The following is a 13328-nucleotide window of genomic DNA, read 5'->3' as shown; positions in this document are numbered from 1 at the left end:
AAATCTGGGGCCTCATTTATAAAGCTTGCGTACGCACAAAACGGGGCTGAAAACATGCGTACGCCAGTTCCTGCGCAAAAGGTGGGATTTATAAAGAAAAACTTGACGTGAAAATATGCGCACCTACACGCAAACTCTGACCCATGTGTACGCACATTTTGAAGACAAAGCAGTTTGGCGACACTGATGGTGAGTTGAGGAACTGACTGCGGATAAAGGGAATTAACCCTTTGCAAAATGGCAAAATTTTCTTTGACATATTTCAATATTTACAATATTTACAAGTTACTCATAGGTCCCGGTTACAACAAAAAATACAAATAACATTAAATCACCATTATGGGTCCTAAAGATACATACATGCATGTTTAGTTTAAAGACATAAAAGGAACTATATGTATATATCTTAAATGGATGTAGGCCTATCACTCATTATGTGATTAATGTGATAAGGTGTAAATGATTAAATCTGATAGCTGAAAACATAAATAGCCTACTGCAGCAACACTTAAGTGCATATTGTATGATGGATGCGCTGGCACTGCTGGAAGACTATGCCAATGGCAGACTTCGGAGGGAAAGAGCATTCAGGGACCGTGAGGATTTCCTAGCCCATGATGATGAGTGGCTAATAAGCCGCTTTAGATTTCCTAGAGCCATGCTCTTGGATCTGTGTGCTGAACGCAAATTATCAGGTAGGCTGTGATATATAAAGTGAAAATTGCATGCAGGTGTGCGTACGCATGGTTTTATAAATCTGAATATTTTTTTGCGTATGCTGTTTTTGGCTTTTGTGCGTACGTAGAGTTTTAGTAAGGATCCTATGCACAGTTTTATAAATGAGGCCCCAGATCTGAATCAAATGTCCGAAGCCAAGAATCAAATGATTCGCGAAACGCGCTTCGGAGTCCCGATCTGAATCAAATGTTTTGCGAACTCGCTCCGAAGCCCCGATCGTTTCCCGAAGTTAGGTCCATAAAACTGTTTTCGAGTACAAAAAGTAAATTATTGAAGCGGTAATTTTTTTTTATTAGTTGTGTAGTTTTTCTTGTTTCATGTGTCACAGTAATGAGTCTTGCATCATTTCTTACAAATGTTTATGTCATATTATACCAAATGAATATATCTGAGTGAGGGTCAGAAAGACAGACAGAGGTCTGGTTTTATCCAGATGTTTTTGAGAGGGTGTTTCTGGACATAGAGGAACATCTCTCTCTGGGCAGCTGCTACGTAACATTTATATTTAGGTTTTAGCCATACCTTGGCCTTTACACCTCCACCTATGAATTTGCAGTGTTTCCAGTTGTTTTAATGCACATTTTTAATTCATGCATAAAAACAACTGGATGGAAACATATATAGGACTACTGTTACATTATGTTTTGAGGTTTTTTTTATTATGCTAATGTGATAAAATTTTTATATTGTGCATTCTGTAGAAAAAAAAAGTTTTATAAAAATACATTGAAATTGACAATAAAAAAATAAAGTCAGGTTTTAAGACATCTGATGAAACTTAAATTTAAAATGAAAATATGAAAATGTAATTTAATAATTTTTTTGCAAAGATAAAGGACAAAATATGTTTGCAGTTACATATTAACAAGGTCACAATCAGGTATACTTAAGAAAAATAAGAGTAACAGAAAAAAAATCTAGCTTATATTGTTGTGTTACTTTTGACCCACCTGTGTGTTACTTTCGTCCCAACCGATGGGGTCAAAAGTAACAATGTGCAACTTATGTTCAAAGTGAAATTATACTGAAGTCTTTCTACATTTCTACAAAAAAACACCTGGTATTGTTAGACCACACTTCTGAGTTACTGGCCACAGCAGAAATATATCTCTGTCTACAACATCATCTTTTAAAATTATGTTTTTCTGAAAAATGGTACTTTCGCCCCTGCTCTCCCCTACTGCCCAACACTGGACAACACTCTTAGAAAAAAGGGTTCATTGGAGTTCTATATAGAACCATAGGGTTTCGCGAACCTGCTTTGAACTCCCGAACTGACTCAAATGATTCGCGAACCCGCTACGAACTCCCGAACTCATTCAAATGATTCGCGATCCGGCTCCGAACTGACTCAAATGATTCGCGAACCAGCTACGAACTACCAAACTGATTCAAAGGATTTGCGATCCCGCTCCGAACTCCCGAACTGATTCAAATGATTTGCGATCCCGCTCCGAACTCCCGAACTGACTCAAATGATTCGCGAACCCGCTCCGAATTCTCGAACTAATTCAAATGATCTGCGAAGACGCTCCGAACTCCCAAATTGACACAAATGATTCGCGATCCCCAAACTGACTCAAATGATTCGCGAACCCCAAACTGACTTATGATGTTATGATGTTATTCATATTATACATATAATTTTATACTATTATAAATCTATTATATCACATACCGGTATATTATTGTACCATTGTACTCACTTTTCATATTATTCACTTTACTTTAAGTTGTACTATATACTTTTTAATATAACATATCACTTTTACTATATTTCTACTGTGCACTGTATCAGTGCATATTTTCATTTTCACTGGATCCATAGCCTCATCAGTTTCATGTGTTATTATTTGTTGTGGAGTTCATCTGTAGTGCTATCAAAATGAAAAGCAGACTACAAATGTGTCACTTTTTGATTTGTTTACTTGTTTTATTTATTTCTCAACGATAGTAAATTATTAGTATATAAAGATGTATTATTTAGATTTTATCCCAGTATTTCAAAGGGAATGAGCTGTGTTCTGACCTGAGACAGAAAGAGAGAGAGAGAAAAAAAATAAAAATTTTGGTATTGAACACAGAGAAAGCAATTAAACAACTACATATCATGTAATGTACATTCAAATTACATTACATGAATATGTCACATATTAATATGTACTAAATTAACAGATTTGTAAACCGAAAAAATCAACGAAATCAACAAGTGAGACAAATGTGAGCTTTCACAATTAATAATTTTCCAAACCAAACTAAGTTTTATTTTAACTGCACGTAGATCACAAACCTCTGAAATCGGTTGATAAATGTGAACGTTTTAGTGTTTTTATTCAGTAAAACCCGCAGCTCCCCCGTTTACTTTCATTTGTTTTAAGGCAGTCTTGCCCTCACTAACATGGCGGACGCGTTGACGTATCGTGGCAACGGCTCAAAGCGGCCAATGAGGCGTCTAGGTATTTATATGTCTATGAACAAATCTTTCACGACTGAATCGAGTTCACGTGTCCGATTCGTAATGACTGAACCGAGGGTTTTGGTGATTGGACGAACAGCACCGAACAGCACAAAGTCCAGTGTTTTTTCTTACTTAAATTCAAGATATATCTTCGTTTTTATGTGCTCAATCACGACTGTAATACAGTAAAACATTTACTAATAAAATTAACTTAACAGCAATATGTGTCTCATACTTTATGGCTGTTAAAACTTAAATAAATTAAGTAAATAAATTAACTAATAACCAATTGGGAACGTTTGGGGAGCGTTCTGTATTTGCTGGCTTGGTTTTTAATTATAGGGATTTTATTCTTAAATAGCTTAATTTATTTGTTGTTGTTTATTTTAATACAAGATGTATCTATGTTCTAATTACAGCAGTTTTTATGTGAAGATTCATAGCTCAAACAAAGTGTAAAATGAATTAATCTTGCGGGACGCAGGGAGAACGCGATGACGTAAAAGAATCACTCATTTGGTTATCTGAGTCGGTTCTTTCAAACGAACTGTTCGAAAGAAAAAGAATCGGACTTCCCGTGCATTAAAGATAATACAACGTACACAATACCAAACAAGAGAAGTGTGTGTCACGGTGAAGACAGTCAAGCAGTTTTAAATTAAACGCGTGAGAATAATACGCGCATTCTTGTCAGATATTCCGCGCTCGCGAACATTCAGCATCCTCGAGGAGAACGCGCAGGTGCACAGGTCAGATCACGCGGAAGTGACGTGCGCGCTCACGCGATTGGCATTAAAGCTTCGGGATTAGATCGGAGGAGCACAGCCGAGACAAATGGTAGGATTTTACTAATTTCATTCATATACATAAATAGATATTTATAATAAATACATACAACTATGTTTGATGTTTTACTCTGATTCAATGGGCCGAATGCATAGCTGTCGATCGTGTATTTCTATATAATCGGAGGCCCCTGGTTAGATGCATTGTATTTGTTTCTCTGCCAAGAATGTGACATGTCCCAGCAGCCTCGATGCAGATGCACAGGCTGGAACAAAGCGAGCACATCCCCAAAAAAACACTGTTCTTACAGATCTTTCCATTCCTGTCTTCCTAAACATCAGACTGTGATGCAGATCAGTAGACTATTATTTAGCTTTTGTGCAATTTAACATGTTATTTAGTATAAATGCGTAGGGATAGTTCTCACAAGTCTGAGATCCGAAGTATGCATCTTTTGTGCCTTTTATAGGTTCCTATTGTGACAACTTGCCCCCACTCTTCCCTGCTTGGTTGCATTTAGATATTAGATTTATAACACATGCTGATCTGGTCATAGTGCACTGTTACTGAAACAAATAGTCAATAGTCAGCAGTTATTTTGACATTTTGCATAGCCTGTTATATCAACAAAGAAGCTGATGTGTTGCTGAAAGCTTTGGTTTAATGTTTTTTAACCCTGTACACACATATGTATATATGTATATATAAATCTAAAAGATGCATGTGTTTCTGTTGAGTATGCATCAGCTAAGTGCCTCTTAAATAATGTCTGATATAGTGAGAATATGGAGGGAGTCAAACTAAGCAAAAATATGCAATTTGTTGCAGATGCTGATATTTATATGGACAAAAAGACATTAAATTTTGATTCTTGAAATGTGAATCAATGATTTTTTTACAAGTCTATACCAGATACTTACATAAAATGATCTAAATATCAGTCTTCGCTCTATATCTCCAATAATCTAAGATGAGTTTGAAATTATCCAAACATATAATGCAATGCAATCCAATGCAGATTTGAGATGCACTGATTTTTCTAAAACATGAAGGATGGAGAATGAAGTAAAACCGAGCTGCTTCAGTCCAGTGAAATGATGTCAAAATGCATGTCTCTGCAAGCCAAGTGTCCTTGTAAACACTGTTGCTTATGACTTAAAACGGATGTGTAACAGTGCATTGGTTCACAGCAGTTTAATGTTCCTGTTGCTTTCTGTCGTGAATGTGAATCAAACAACAATACACACAGAAAAATCACTTTTGTAACTTTAACACAGATTTATTAGATTTGATTTAAACAGTGAAGACTGTGCAGTTATTTTTGATTGATTATTCAGTTTCCTTACCTGAAAAATAAAAAATCACTGTCTGTTTATTTTATTTGTATCTTTGTTCAATATATTTATCTATGCTTGTAAGTTGTAATTAGTAATTTTTCTAACAACTACAGCATTCATATATGTATTTTGTTTATTATATTTAAAATATTGATTTTTAAATAAAATACAAAAATGCACTTTTTCCATATAATTTTTTTTGTTATTTTGAATATATATGTGTATGTGTGTGTGTGTGTGTGTGTGTGTTTGTGTGTATTTAGGGCTGGGTTTGTGCAGATGGAGTCTAGTGCATCTTTAAAACCCACAATCCCACCTTGTACTTGAATGCATTTCTTTTTGTTGTGATTGTGTGTGTCTCTGTAGAGATTTATGTATGTATGTGTGTGCTTGTGTGTGTGTGCGTGCGTGCGTGTAAAGCAGAGAGAAATGCACTAAGCAAACAGCACTTTTCCTTAAGGGGAAGAATTATTCTGCTATTGTGTGTGTGTGTGTGTGTGTGTCTGTGTGTGTGTGTTTCCTCCCAGATTTGTGTGCTGCTATAATTACGAGCTCCTGCTGTGTCTCATGGGGAGAGCATTAACACACACAAGTGGAGGAATAAAAATCACCACACACACACACACACACACACACCCTCTCTCCTCTTTTCTTCTGTTCCTCCCATCACTGCCCTCCATTTCTCTTCATTTACAGTATATCTGCCAATCCCTACTTACATTAAAAACTACAGTAATTTAGGGTATGTGTTAAAATGTTGTTGCCTGAATAAGCATCATTAAAAATGATTAAAGAAAATATATTTTAAAAAATCTATCTTTTTTTTTTCTTAACTCAAATTATTTAAAATCTTGAAGGATTCAAACATTGAATTTCACATTATAAAAATCTGAATATATATATATATATATATCATGTCTTTCCTTGATTGTACAACATGTCCCAATTTTCAAATAAAAAATACAGTACAAATAGAGATATTATAATTTAAAACAGCTGTTTTCTACATGAATATACTGTAAACTGTAATTTATTTCTGTGATGCACAGTTGTAATTTTAGCATCATTACTGCAGTCTTCAGTGTCACATGATCTTCAGAAATCATGAAAATATACTGATTTCTGATTATTATCAATGTTGAAAACTGTTATGCTGCTACATATTTTTGTGGAAACCATGATACATTTTCTCTTTCGTTTTCTTTGATGTACAGAATGTTCAAAAGAACAGCATTTATTTGAAATGGAGTCTTTTGTAACATTTTGTTGTTGTTGTGTTCTCTGATTAGTATTCGTCCCATCATCCTCTCTGTTCTCTCTAGTCTTACCCTTGTTTTCCCTGCTGTTGAAATCTTTCTGTGTGTACTGAGGTGATTGGATGGCGTCCAGGTCTCCAGCATCTGTTTTGGAGTATTGTGATTCAGTAGATTCAGTGTGTGACTGTGATATATTGAATAACTGCTGATATGAAATTAAATGACATATTACAGTTGCAATGACTGTAATGCGCTTTTATCCATGAAGATTTATGTTGTTAAGAGCATATACATTTTTTTCAGTTGAGTAAGTTTAATTCATTTTTTTTTTATTCAGGTTGTCTGTTTCAGTTTTCATAATGCTAGAAATAAAATTAATAATTGTTACATTAATCACCTGCATGAGACCAAAGCCGAGAACATGCATGTCTGAGGAGGACCCTGATCCCGTGTGTGTGTGTGTGTGTGTGTGTGTGTGTGTGTGTTGGCGCTTCCTTTGTTGACTTTGAAAGGGCCATTAACCTCTCGGACAGGACACATCAGGACTGTAAACCATAAGTCCCCTTGTGTTTGTTATTTGTGGTTGACCCATGCAGGTTTTTCAGTGACCAGTGCTAATATGTAGTAGTTGCAGGCAGGCAGATGGATTTTGAATATTAAGATGTTTTTGTGTGTATGATGGCGATACATATGATTTATTAATTTATTTTTTATTATACATTATATTAATTATATTCACATCATTTATTTAATTTTAAATTTATTTATAATTATGTGTATATATAAATATATATATATATATATATATATATATATATATATATATATAGAGAGAGAGAGAGAGAGAGAGAGAGAGAGAGAGAGAGAGATTTTACTAATATTATTTTATCTGTTATTTTATGTGTACTTTATTTTAATAACATTTATTTTTTCTTTAATATTTTTATTTACTGTGTTTTTATAAAATTATAGTTATAATTATAATTTTTTTATATTTTATTTACTTTTTTGTAATTTATTTTATTATAATTTCTGAAATATTTTATTATTTTATTTACTATTTTATTTTACATAATTTCTTTAGTAATATTTTAAATATTGCTTATGAAATTATTTATGAATTCATAATTACAAATTTTATTATAATTATTTTTTATATTATGCCTATTTTTTATTATTTTATTATAATTAATTTATATAAATAAATTCATGTTTTTGAAACAGCTCTCTTCTGCTGACCAATACAGTAGAATTATTACAAATTATTACAATTTCAAAATGGTTTCCATGTGAATATTTGTTAAACTGTAATTTATCTCTGTGATGCGCAGCTGAATTTTCAGCATCATTACTCCAGTCTCCAGTGTCACATGATTAGAGAACGACCGATATATCGATTTACCGATATTTAAGCATTTTACCACAATCGGATATCGGTTTTGTAATATAAGATTCACTTATAAACACCGGCATCTTGTGGGTGTTTTGAGAATTGCGTGTAGGATCACCATTGCAGCGCATCTGAGGGGGAGACGAGACAACAACAACGGCGTGCAAGTACTTGATTTGCTGTTGTTAGTAAACTTAATTTAACATAATAGCCAGTAGTGAACAAATTAGATGCATTACATAAATGCCTGATATGTAGTTTATGCAGCTAGGCTCTAAGAAATAGAGACCAACTCACGCAGTCATGTTAAATAATCCATTGATTCCTGTCCTAATAAAGACTTAACTTTGCCTGAATTAATACGCAACCATGAATGAGCGCATGTAGGAAGTAAAAGCATGTTGATGCTCTAGAATGGCCACCGCATGTAACTTTTAACAAGATTCACTTGTTTAAAACATCTTAAATTGTATCAACATATACTATATAACAATTATTTTGCTAATAAACATCTAAATAATTACAACTCTATGTAAATGTATTATTATCGCCGCGATCGATCAGTGTTTGAGTATATAGTTCGGTGTAACTAAATACATAGACCACACTATCATCAGGCATTTCGTAATTAAGAAGGACAAAACATTATTAATAAATTTGATATAACATTCCAGTTGAGAAATACAATAAAAGGTTACTGAAAAGAGGAAGTATTTTATTTCTTCTCTCAGTCATTTATTTACTTTATAACAGTTGATAAATATCGGTTCTACATAACGGTTATCGGGCACATACACATGCAAATAATCGGTATCGTATCGGTAATAAATTATATTTTAATTTCGTCCATCCGATATATATCGTCGTATCACCCAGCCCTAATTCCAGTTGAGAAATGCAGTAAAATACGTGTTTTGTTTGTTATATTAGAATATTCCAGAGAATATAATTCAGTGAATTAAAATTATCCCGTGAATTATTTTTGACTCTGTAGCTATTAAACAACTTATAAACCTACTAAAGCGATAGTTTAAAATGAAGTTGACATGACTTCTGTTCTTTATTTATTTTCTCCATTTGAAAACATTAGACATTCTACATTTATTTTGCTTATTGTTCATTTTAGTGTTGTTGCTGTTGATGCTTTTGATAAAATAAAATGTGTTCATTGTAATATAAAGATTACATTTAACAAGAAAGACACATTTTCAACACTTTAAAAAAAGGTTACTGAAAAGAGGAAAAACCGAAGTCATGTATGTCCTTTCTTCACTCAGTCATTTATTTACTTTATAACAGTTAATAAATATCGGTTCTGCATATCGGTTATCGGGCACATAAACATGCAAATAATCGGTATCAGTATCGGTAATAAAAAAAAAATCAATATCGGTTGATCACTACACATGATCCTTCAGAAATCATTCTAATGTGATGATTTGCTTCTCCAGAAACATTTCTGATTATCCTCAATGTTGAAAACAGTTGAGCTGCTTATGTTTCCGCAGTGGTTGTATATGATCCGTTGGTTTACTGGAACGGGCCGGATTCATTCCCGTCTTCAGAGTCTGTGTTATTCATGTTAAGGACACCAGAGCTGTCAGTGTGTGTGTTCCGACGCGTCTCAATAATTAATGAGAGATTGTAACAGAGCCGAAGCATCGCTGGATCCTTTACAGCCCACAGAGGCTTCAGATGCTTTTCATACTGCAAGTCTGTCCTCAACAAAGAGCATCGAAATCATTATGCATGTGAATTATGACTAATTTATTTACTAAACTTTAAATCAGAGAAGGTTTGGGTTTCTTTTAGGTCTAGACCCTGATTAGCCCTTGTTCTACTGGACAGAGGAACTTCTTGGTTTAATTGGAGCATAGTTGAGATGTAAAACAACTCTCTTGGTGCGACGGTGTGTATGTTTTAAATACACAATCAGTGAGCTTCATAAAGTAACCTTTACAACCCAATACAATGATAGTTTATGCTAAAATATGATTGGTATTGATATGTTTCACTATATGGTGAATCTGTGGTGACCAAAAAAATTTGGCAAATGCATGTTATTTAATTTTATTAATTTTTTTTTACTTTACTTTACTTTACTTTACTAAGTTTAGTTTAGATTAGTTTTATTTTCCTTTTTGCATATATATAGGCCTATATATAATTTTATTTAATTATTATCAAATTATATTATTAAAATATTTTGTTATTATTTAGTAAATTTGTATTATTTTTGTAAATTTGTATTATTTAATATTTTATTTTAGTCTGTTGTTTTAGTAATTTAATTTTATATTTATTATATTATATTATTGTTTTTTATATATTTTATTATTATTCAGTATTTTATTTTACTTAGTAGTTTGTAAAATTGTATTATTTAATGTTTAATTTTAGTGTATTGTTTTTTTTCATTTAATTTTATATATATTATTATTTTTAAATATTTTTCATTATTTATTATTTTATTTTACTTAGTAGTTTGTAAAATGTTATTATCTAATGTTTAATTTTAGTGTATTGTTTTTTTTTTCATTTAATTTTGTATTTATTATTGTTTTTTAAATATTTTTCATTATTTATTATTTTATTTTACTTAGTAGTTTGTAAAATTTTATTATTTAATGTTTAATTTTAGTGTATTGGTTTTTTCATTTCATTTTGTATTTATTATTGTTTTTTAAATATTTTTGATTATTTATTATTTTATTTTACTTAGTAGTTTGTAAAATTTTATTATTTAATTTTAATTTTAATGTATTGTTTTTTTTCATTTAATTTTATGTTTATTATTGTTTTTAAATATTTTTTATTATTTATTATTTTATTTTACTTAGTAGTTTGTAAAATTTTATTATTTAATATTTTATTTTAGTGTATTGTTTTAGTCATTTTATTTGATATTTATTGTATTGTTTTTTTTATATTTTATTATTATTTAGTATTTTATTTTACTTAGTAGTTTGTAAAATTTTATTATTTAATATTTTATTATAATGTATTGTTTTAATCATTTAATTGTATTCATATTTTGTTATTTTATTGTTTAATTTAATATTTCTTTCTGCAGAAAGTGGATCTTATTCAGAAGATATGTCATTTTATTTATTTTTCCTCTGTTCGTGTTCATCTTGTAAATGAAGTCTGATAAAGTTCTTTCAGTTGTGTTTTGTTGTGGCTGCTGTTATTTTGGGTTATTTTGTTTGCCAGAGGGAAACTAATGAAGCAAGGACTGTTAAATTATGAGTAACTGACTTCATCTCACATTATTAGAAAATCATAATTAAGCCTCTTCTACCAGCATCATTAGCATGTCCTCAGAAGTAGTTATGTATGCGTTTATGAAGTCATTAGCATTAGGTTATGATTAATTTATGAACAAGAGCCACCAGAGCAGTAAATGACAGGGATTATGTATATGTTGCATTTGTAACTTTTGAAGGAAAATAAACAATATTTTGTACATTGTTCGCAATTAAACGTGAGGAGTGTAAAATTGACATTTTTCACATTGTAATGAGAATTAAAATAATGTGCTTAAAAATGTCACATTCAAAAATCATAATTGTCTTAAAATAAGGCTATGTTTGCTTTAAATATAATTAGTGATTTTTTAGATTTTGTGTGAAACATGTTATTAATCACAATGTTGTTTTGTTATATTAACAATAAAAGCAGAATTATTATTTTTAGCTTTTATTGTTTTATTAATATGCTCTTTATTTTATTTAATCTTTTATTTTACGTTGTTTTATTAATATATATATTTTCAATTTTCTTCATATTTTATTTAGTTTCTTTTTTGTATTTTATTTTAATTTATTGTTTTAGTAATATTTTCATTTTATTTAATCTTTTATTTTACCTTGTTTGTTGCTACCTAATATTATTCATTTTGTCTAGTATTATATTTTACTTTATTGTTTTAGTAATATTTTATTATTTCATTTTTTATTTTATTTTGCTTTGTTTTATTAATATTCTTTTATTTTACCTTTTTTACTAATATTATTTTATTTTCATTTTATTTATATTTTATTTAATACATTTTTATTTTTATTTTACTTTATTGTTTTAATAATATATTATTATTTTATTTAATATTTTATTTTTTGCTAAAAAAAAAATCAAACTAATGTGTTTAAAAATATCACACTGCAAAAACTAGTCTTAAACGATGCTCTGTTTTCTTTAACCTAAACACAATTTCTGATTTCCTTCCTTTGATTTTGGGGTGAAACAGGAGACATTTCTTCATTAGGTCAGATGTGAATGAGAGTCTGATCCTTTGTTACCCTTATTTAACAAAATGTTTGTAATCTTCATTTACAATTGCACTGATAATATGTGAGTGGGTCTGGCCTCAGTCACGCATGAAGTGTGTTGTTTTTCTGAGCTGTCGCGCTTTAATTGGGCAGAATGGGGTGTAAATGAGAGGGACGGGGCACCCTCGGGTGTGTTTGAGGAGGTGGGACTCATTGACATGCAGCATCCCCCCCTTTCATGATCACACACACACACACACGGTTGATGGTTAATGATCCGGGCGTGAGCAGCTGTTCATTAGTTTGTCTCTTTAGTGTCCCGACACCCACCAAATATTCCCCCTTCATTTCCATGCACTCACCACCTGAACCTCATTAAACAATCTGCTTAATGTGACGAGGAAACACACAATTCATAAGGTCAAGAGCAAATCTCTTTATTATAGTGACAACAAAATCAGAACAAAGAAATCAAAACATTTCATATGGACGGAGCACTTCTGTCTGCTTAGATTTAACCAAGTGTATCGCAATTTAATACGAAAATAAAAGCTACATTGTATCTAGCATTTTTTCTTTACACAAGTACACAGTGGTTGAAGACACTTAATATCGTATTTTTATTGTATAAAGTTACTTAATATTTTATTTTGCTTTTAATTTCCTAATATTAAAATTTACTTTTTTTTTGTAATATATAATTGAATTATTTATTATTTTTATTTTACTTTATTGTTTTAGTTATATATTATTATTAGTTTATATTTTTACTGTATTGTTTTAGTAATATTTTATCATTTTGCTAATTTTATTGAATAATTTTTTTCAACATTTTATTTTACTTTATTGTTTTACTAATATTTTATTGTTTTATTTCATATTTCCATTTGCTATGTTTTTATAGTATTACAGTGTAATTTTGTTTAATTTTACTTTACTGTTTTAGTAATTAACTTTACTATTTCTGTAATTTTATTTAACTTTATTGTGTAAGTAATATTTTATTATTTGACTAATATTTTATTGAATATTTTTATATTTTATTTTACTTGATTGTTTTATTACTATTTTAATTATTAATTCAATTAAACTTTT

At 30.6% G+C, this 13328-nt stretch overlaps 1 protein-coding gene across 3 annotated transcripts in view; it reads left to right on the top strand.

Moving 5' to 3' along the window:
- Positions 1-3929: 3929 nt before the first annotated feature.
- LOC113052923 (mitogen-activated protein kinase kinase kinase 13-like) overlaps positions 3930-13328 on the top strand; it is a 42554-nt gene continuing 33155 nt past the window's right edge. For 2 of the 3 annotated variants that reach the window (XM_026217406.1, XM_026217405.1), the window contains exon 1: positions 3930-4033. The gene's annotated coding sequence lies outside the window, so the exon portion shown is untranslated. The remainder of the gene's footprint in view (positions 4034-13328) is intronic. The other variant, XM_026217407.1, reaches the window with a different exon arrangement.

The sequence above is a fragment of the Carassius auratus genome, chromosome 34 (assembly GCF_003368295.1).
Source record: "Carassius auratus strain Wakin chromosome 34, ASM336829v1, whole genome shotgun sequence".
NCBI classification, from domain to species: Eukaryota; Metazoa; Chordata; class Actinopteri; order Cypriniformes; family Cyprinidae; genus Carassius; species Carassius auratus.
The sequence above is the reverse complement of the archived record's forward strand: the minus strand, read 5'-3'. Positions and strand labels throughout refer to the sequence as shown.